The sequence below is a fragment of the Hemitrygon akajei genome, chromosome 11 (genome assembly GCF_048418815.1).
Source record: "Hemitrygon akajei chromosome 11, sHemAka1.3, whole genome shotgun sequence".
Taxonomy (NCBI): Eukaryota; Metazoa; Chordata; class Chondrichthyes; order Myliobatiformes; family Dasyatidae; genus Hemitrygon; species Hemitrygon akajei.
Window position 1 is genome coordinate 31,006,762 of NC_133134.1, and position 8,613 is coordinate 31,015,374.

Genomic DNA, 8,613 nt, shown 5'->3' on the forward strand with positions numbered 1-8,613 from the left:
TAGACAACAATGCTATTAATAAAAACGCTGGAGACGGGAGCCAAGGTTCATGGTTCTTTACTGGCAGAACCCGATCTTCAACACACACGCACAGATCAATGCACACCTAATAACGCATGCTCAATATGCGCACATTCAACGACATGTCACTAAAACATAAAGTAGTCCCTTATTATACTGTAGGCTATACGGTACACTCCTCCCCTTTTATTTTAATAGTGTATCAACTGTTTTTTTTACTGGGGCACTATGCTAAACAAATATGTTTACTCTTAACATACAAACGTCTACCATTTGTTTACTTAGTAACTTAATAATATCAAATTATAACAAAGTAACATAATAATATCAAATTACAGGCAGTCCCCAAGTTACAAATGTACGACTTACAGACAAATCATACTTACGAACGGAGGGAGGAGAACACCGTCCGCCATTTTAGGTCATTGCTATTAACACTGAGTTGAGTGTGTAACTTTGTATTTGGCTTAAACATTTCTTAGCAAGATTCACCCTGACCCCCCCCCCCCCTTTTCCAGTCAGCACCGCCCCCACTTGTCCCATTTAACCTTTCTCAGTGTGGGTGGAGTTTAGGACCTGGAGCAGCACAAACCCGCCGCCCGTGGCTGCTGCTGTTTTTTTAATTAAGTGCGATCATGGACAACAGCCAGATCAGAAATGCTGATCAAGTCAACTAGTTCCTAAAGAGAACTCTGATAGGCCAATCAGACGGCTCACTGCTGCTCAGTGATAGAACGTAAAATCTGCAGCTTACTGTTCCGTTGATGGATGATGGAAAACGATCGCAATTGAAAATAAAGTGGAAATAATAAAGCAATTGGAAAGAGGTGAAACACCATCGGTCATTGGAAAAGGGTTAGGCTACAGTCAGTCAACGATCGGAAGAACTTTAAAGGATACAGGTAAAGGATAAAGTGAGAATAATGGAGCATGTGAAAGGCGCTGCCCCGATGAAAGCTACAATTATTACTAAACAACGCAGTGGTTTAATTATTGAAATACATGCATTTCTTAAGTGTTTTATATGCATAGAAAAGTAAAATATATACTATATATTAAGACAAACGTTTGACTAACTGACGCTAAATAAAACCGATGTACCTGTTCCGATTTACATACAAATCCGACTTAAAGACGGACTCAGGTACAGAACTCATTCGTAACCGGGGACTGCCTGTATAACAAACCTTTTCTTTTACTTTTGATCTAAGACCCATTTATAACTCAAGTCTCTGGGAGGGTCTTCTCTGCCTCTCCAGGTAATGTCTATCAATAACTTGTTTGTTTTAATACAGATTTCCATATAAAAGTCATGAAAAGTTGACCTCTGAGCATAGGGAGTTAAGAAGATGTGCACCTCCAACTTACTAAGAGTTCTAGGCAGCAGATCGCCTCCATATAATGAAGACTCCTCTGTGCAGCTGTCCTAGATACATACGCGTCTTTGTGCTATCACTTGTCTTCCTTACTCATATCTTATTTGTTCCAACTGAGCTAATTACACAGCTAATCTTCGTATTCTCCTTAGATTCCAAATAGATAGCTTGACCTTCATGATACGATCTCTTAGCGTAATATAACTTTCCATCTTCTATTCGTGCTTCATATCTTTGTGCTGGTGATTCAGCAGGAGTGCTGGGAAGATGCTCAGGAGAAGACGGAGATGCTGGTCTTTTCAGAGATTTAAGCTTATTGAGAGTTTGCAGATCTTCCATTATCTGTTCATCTGTTAACAAGTAATTTAACTGCGCAGGTGCAGGTTTTCGTCTTTTGTCTGTAATTGGAACAGGGTCATTAGGTCTCCTCCTTAGTTTCCTAGTTGTTATTGACTTTACCTCCATAGAATCTCCTGTGAGTTCCATTGTTAGCCTCTCATTTTCAATCGTCTTTTTCTTTTCTTCTAACTCAATCTTTTTATCTTCAAATTCCTTCACTGCTGCTTTCTTCTCTTTAATATAATTCCTTTCCACTTGTTCTGTCTCCAGTTGCAGAAAAAGCTCTGCATTTCGTAATCTTTCCTTGTATTGTTGATCTACTTTCTTCATCCTTTTCTGATACTCCTGCAAAGTGCCTTCCTGTAACTGCTGTAGCTGTCTTTTGAGAGATGTCATTTTCTCCTGGTACATCTGCTCTTTTACTTCCAGGTAGTCTTCATCATCCTGCTTTTTAAAAAAAATTTATTGAAGGGATGACACAATACAGAATACATAATGGATTATATTTTCCTCCATTTTGCTTTTATATCTTACCCCTAAAACCTCCCCTCACCCTCCCTCCCGGAACATACCATGGCAGCTACTGTATTTACAATACAACAATTCACAAATACAAGTGTGGACATTTCACAGCCATACCCCCACACTACTTCAAGACAAAGGCCCACACACATCCACAACATGTCAGATGATCCAGAATACACTCATATTACAATTCATCAGCCACCCTGTGAGGTAAACAATATGTGTGTTAAAAGAGAGGCAACTTCCCAAGAATGATCAAATGCCCTCAACTAGTAGGTAATTCCTTAAGACTCCCAAAATATGACAAGAAAGGTCCCTATTTCGAATAGAACTTTTTTACAGACCACCTCAAAGTGAATTTAATCTTCTCTAATTTCAGAAAAAACATTACATTCTCTAACCAAGCAACAGCAGATGGGGGAGTGGCAGATTTCCAGACCAGCAAGATTCTCCTTTGGGCCAAAAGTGATGTAAATGCAACAATATCTGACTGGTTTGCATTTAAACCCAAAGCATCATCTGCCACACCAAATACAGCTATAAGCGGGCAAGGTCTCAGTGTCACCCCCAAAACCTCACTGATAATTTTAAAAACCAGTGCCCAGTAGCCATCAAGCCAAGGGCAAGACCAAAATGCATGCACCAAACCAGCCGGAGAGAAGGAACACCTGTCACAGCCAGCGTCTGTCCCGGGATATATGTCAGCAAGCCTGGCTTCACTTAAGTGTACCCTGTGTAAAACTTTAAATTGTATGAGCCCCAGTCTAGCACATGATGACAAGGAATGAACCCTATTCAATGCTTTTGCCCAATATTCCTCAGCCAGATCCATACCAAGGTCATCCTCCCACCTAGTCTTAGTTTTGTTTAGATCTTGAACTCCCAAAGACATCAGCTGAGAGTATAGAACAGAGATCAGCCCTTTATCATTAAAGCTAAGAGTGAGTTTTCCCCACAACATAGCAGGTGGTAGATTAGGAAAAGAGGGAAATTTTTCCTTGACAAAGTGGCAAATTTGCAGGTATTTTAAAAAATGATTTTGCGGAAGGCCATATTTACTGCGCAGGTTATCAAAACTATCGAATATATTACCAGTGTACAAATCCTTAATGCGCAGAAGACCGTTCAAACCCCATTGTCTAAAAACTGAATCAAGTGTGGAGGGAAGAAATAGATGGTTTCTATGAATGGGACCCAAAACTGAAGCTAATGTGAACTTATAGCGGCAGCGAAATTGATTAAAAATTTTGAGTGTGGAGAGCACGACTGGGGTAGATGTGAATTGAGAGGATTTCAATGGCAAGGAAGAATACACTAAAGCTGGGAGGACGAGGAATGGCAAGACCGTGTCTCAAGCAGGCGCCAGTTTATATCTGGCCGGTGAAGCCAAAATAATACCTTTTGAATGTTCAATGCCCAGTAATAATGAATAAAGCTAGGTAGACCCATTCCACCTACATCACAACCTCTTTGGAGAGTGTCCTTATTAACCCTTGGGACCTTATTTTCCCAACTAAAGGAGGTTATAGCTTGGTCAACTGATTTGAAAAATAACTTGGGTAAGAAAACTGGCAAGCACTGGAACAAGTAAAGAAATCTGGGAAGTATAGTCATCTTCACTGATTGAATTCTCCCAGCTATAGTAAGGGGTAAACTGTGCCATCTCTCAAAATCAGCCTTCATTTGGCTAACCTGAGGCTTGTAGTTAGCTTCAAACACAGATGTAAAAGAGTGAGTAACGTGTATTCCCAGGTATACAAAACCATCTTGAGATACAGGAAAAGGCAAAGATTCCTGTCGGATCTGTAGGGCCAAGTTATTAACGGGAAAGCATTTGTTTTTTTGAAGGTTCAGTTTATAGCCAGAGAAGGCTCCAAATTGACCTAATAATGACACAATAGCAGGACTGCTACCTACAGGGTCGCTAACGTGAAGTAAGAGGTCATCAGCATATAGGGATACACGGTGTTCCACGTACCCTCTCCTAACGCTTTGAAATAATGTAGATGACTTAAGTGCAATAGAAAGAGGCTCAATTGCAATTGCAAAAAGAAGAGGGGACAATGGGCAGCCTTGGTGAGTGCCACATGTTAATGGGAAATAGTCAGATCAAAAATAATTTGTCTGTACACACGCTAAAGGTGAGTGATATAATAGCTTAACCCAGGCTACAAATATTCTGCCAAATCCAAATTTCTCCAAAACATTAAACAAGTATATCCAATCCACTCTATCAAACGCCTTCTCTGCGTTCAAGGAGATAACAACCTCCGGACTTGGAGAATCACTGGGTGAATAAACCACATCAGCCAGTTGATGGATATTAAAAAAAGAATGGCAATTTTTAATAAAACCTGTTTGATCATCTGAGATTATCTTGGGAAGGGGGCGTTCTAAACGGCACACAAGCACTTTAGCCAAAATTTTTACATCCACATTCAAAAGTGAGATGGGGCGATATGATACACATTGAGTCAGGTCCTTGTCCTTTTTAAGAAGAAGTGAAATAGATGCCTGTGAAAGAGTAGGGGGTGAGGAACCATTCTCCAAAGATTCCTGAAACACTTCTAGAAGTACTGGTTATAAAATTCTATCGGATAACCATCAGGGCCTGGGGACGTACCACTCTGCATAACCATAATGGCATCATTAATCTCTTCTTGCCCAAGAGCCCAATCTAAATTCTCCACCTCCTCTGGTTCAAGAGTTGGTATTTCCAAATTATCTAAAAAATGTTCCATATTTGTTATATCTGAGGGAAATTCTGAAGTATACAGAGAGGAATAAAAAGTTGCAAAGATGTTATTAATCTCTTTTGGATTGCTTGTCAAGTTTTGGTGCTTGCCTCTTATCTGGGGAATAAGTTGTGATGCAACTCGATGCTTCAACTGATGAGCCATAAGCTGGCTCGTCTTATCACCATATTCATAATAGAGGCCACGTGCCTTAAGAATTAATTGTTCTGATAGGTTTGTAGATAGAAGATTAAACTTTGCTTGCAAATCAGTCCGGCTTTTATATAATTCCGCAGTGGGTGCCTCAGAATATTGCCTATCCAGCTTCAAAATAGATTGTGATAACTCTTGCATTTCCTTCCTATGCTCTTTATTGGCATGTGAAGTATAAGATATTATTTGACCCCTCAAGTAAGCTTTTAAAGTTTCCCAAAGTAAAGGGTACGATATCGACTCAGTTTTGTTAGTTTCGAAGAATGTATCAATGATAGCCGATATATAACTGCAAAATTTCTTATTGGAAAGCAAAAGGGGATTAAGTCTCCACAGAGGCCATTCTCTAATGTTTAAAGGAAAATATAGGTCCATTTTCACGGGCGAGTGATCAGATATAACCACAGCAAAGTACTCAATTTGTCTAATCATTGATATCAAGGAGCTATCTATAAAGAAATAGTCTAGCCTGGAATAGGAGTGGTGAACATGAGAAAAGAAAGAGAATTGCCTAACTGATGGATTCAAATATCTCCAAGGATCTATATATCCATTTTGTTTCATAAACATCGAGCCTTTGCCATACTCGAAGATTTTCCTCTGGAGCTAGACCTATCAAGCAGTGGGTCAATAGCATAGTTCAGATCTCCTGAAAGGATTAGCTGGTGTGTATTCAGGTTAGGTATTAATGACAAAACCTTGCAAAGTGGACGTCGTCTCAATTAGGGGCATAAATATTTACCAAAATGACAGGTATCTGAAAGAGAGATCCAGAAACTATAATAAAGTGACCATTAGGGTCACTGATTACATCAGATGGTGTAAACTGCATTATTTTGGTGATTAATATTGCCACCCCCCCGGGACCTGCTATTAAATCTGGAATGAAAAACCTGACTAATTCATGCTTTCCTTTCCGGGGAACGTGCTAAGATGGTAGCACAATATCGATATGCAGCAGCCTCTCCGGCCTCTGGATTGGGGATTACCAAACGTAATGTGGTTTTTCTTGTGTGGTCTGTTTTGTGCTTTATTGTGATATCATTCCGGAGAACGTTGTCTCATTTTTAACTGCATTGTATTTGTGGTTATAAATGACAATAAACTGAATCTGAATCTGAATCTTTACAGAGTCTATTATGGTCTTCCACTCTTAAATGTGTCTCTTGTAGAAATAGTATATCTGCTTTTAATTGTTTCAGATGAGAGAAAACTTTAGCTCTTTTAACAGGAGCATTGAGCCCGTTTACGTTCCAAGAAATAAACCTCACAGGGTGGCCTCCATCAGCAGCACCCATGTTAACCAGATCAAAAGACACACAGGGCCCACAATCCAAAACAGTGCGAGGGCACAAGCTGCACACAATAACGCACAACGAAAAGAAAGTCTGGCCAATCCGTATCACACCAAAGAATAAGCTGCCATGGTAATCCCCCAAAACACTCCCCCAACCCCTTTACACAAACAAGAAAAAACAATTAACCCCCAAAACCTAGATCTACCTCCCCAGCTGAGGATGATCGCAGGCATTACCAAACAAAAATCTTCCAAAGTGTTCCCCATACAACCAAACTTTCAGTCTAATCTAGGGTGGCTTCCCTCCTTAGAATTTATACCAACACTTATTCTACCTTTAATATATATAGGCTAAAGATAACACAGGTCAAGCAAAGCATTAAAAACACAAATAAAACTAGGAAACTAAACGCCAGAGATACAAATCTCAAATATTTACATTTTGCTGGTTGAAAGTTTTTGTTCATCAGATTCTGCAGCATAGCAGTTCGACCCGATCGCATTCCACAAATTAAACTGGAAAAAAATGAACAAAGAAGTGAATTGCGAAAATTAACCGTTTGCCTCGGCAGGAGGCCCCTTCAATGCTGCATGAATAACCTAAAAGAAAAGTCATTGCTCTTCTTGTTCTTCTTCTCCCCAGCGCGAATGGTAAAACTCTTTGGCCACCTCTGGTGTATTGAAATAATGCTTTTTACTTTCATGGATGATCCGGAGCCAGGCAGGATGCAAGAGGTCGAACCTGACCCCTTTCCCGTAAAGCAGGGATTTCACCTCCTTGAACGCTGCTCGTTTTCTCCCCAGCTCCGCACTAAAATCTTCATGAAAAAACACGCGATGCCCGTGGAAATACAGCTCCTACTTCCGTCTACTGATGGTGCGTTGCTTATCTTGAAAGAAGTGAAAGAGAACCAGGAACGTTCTTGGCCTCATTTGCTTGGCTTCAGAGACTCTGGATGGTTTAGGCCCGACTCGGTGAGCACACAAAAACACGAGAGGCCTCGGGAAGAAATTTGTCCCCAGCACTTCATCAAAAAACTCGGTCATAAATTTAACAGGGTCCGAACCTTCCAAATTTTCAGGAATGCCAACCACTCTCAAATTGGATCTCCGCGACCGATTTTCAAGGTCATCTAGTTTCCCCTTCAGAAATACGTTGTTGCTCTGCAGCGCTGCAGTGGCGGCTTCAGCGCTCGCCAGTCAGTCACTGTAATCATTCAGGTCATCTTCAACCTCATGAATGCGTTCATCGTGTGACTCGTAATAAGACATAATTTGTTCCATGGTAGCATTCACTGGTGACAAAGCAACTTCAAGTTCTCTTTTCAGGGCAGAATGCACCGCTTGCGTCATGTCAGTAAGAAGTACTAAGCGAAGCCTCTCCAAATTATCGGGTAGCGCAGGTCCAACAGCGTGCGATGGCACCTTTACTGTAACATCAGCCTTCTTGCTCGAGGCTTCGCTATCTTTTTCCCCAGTTTTACTTCGAAGGGGCATTTTGTTTGCCATGTCAGTGTCCAGTAACGTCCCGGGGTGTTCACAATGTTAAATATTCAGTTATCTTGAGCATACGACAAAGATAAACAGGTAGATTTTCAATAAAAATCGGGAGCCACACTTACAGGCATCTACTCACTCCATGTTTAACCCGGAAGTCCCCATCGTCATCCTGCTTATTGGCAATATCTGTGTATCTGTCTCCCTTGCATCCTCCGTATCTTCATCTGAGTCGCAACCATGGATACTGCGTTTGTCCTCATCATCGACGCTGTCTAGCTCCTACTCATCATTGTAATAGTGGACAATGGGTGAGAGGAGAGCTGCAGACATCTTCCCAGTGGAGCTGCCCTCCTTTTTTGACACAACTAGTGCCTTGATGGTGTGCCAGTCCAACTGGATTTTCCTGAGCCATTCACGTCCCAACAATGGTGGTCCTCCATTTTTTAGTACATAGAGGTTCAACTGCTGTGTTTTGTCTCTGTAGGTCACTGTCACTTCAATTTTACCTTTGGAACGCACTCTCTGTCCTGTGTAAGTCTTTAGCAGTAGTTTAGTTCATTTCAGAGGTGTGTGAGAAAACAATCATTTGTAGTTGTGTACAGAGATC

The 8,613-nt window shown here is 40.9% G+C and overlaps 1 pseudogene; it reads right to left on the bottom strand.

The window, feature by feature from the left end:
* Positions 1–1,397: 1,397 nt before the first annotated feature.
* On the bottom strand, positions 1,398–8,336 carry LOC140735080 (sin3 histone deacetylase corepressor complex component SDS3-like; annotated as a pseudogene).
* Between the last annotated feature and the right edge of the window lie 277 nt (positions 8,337–8,613).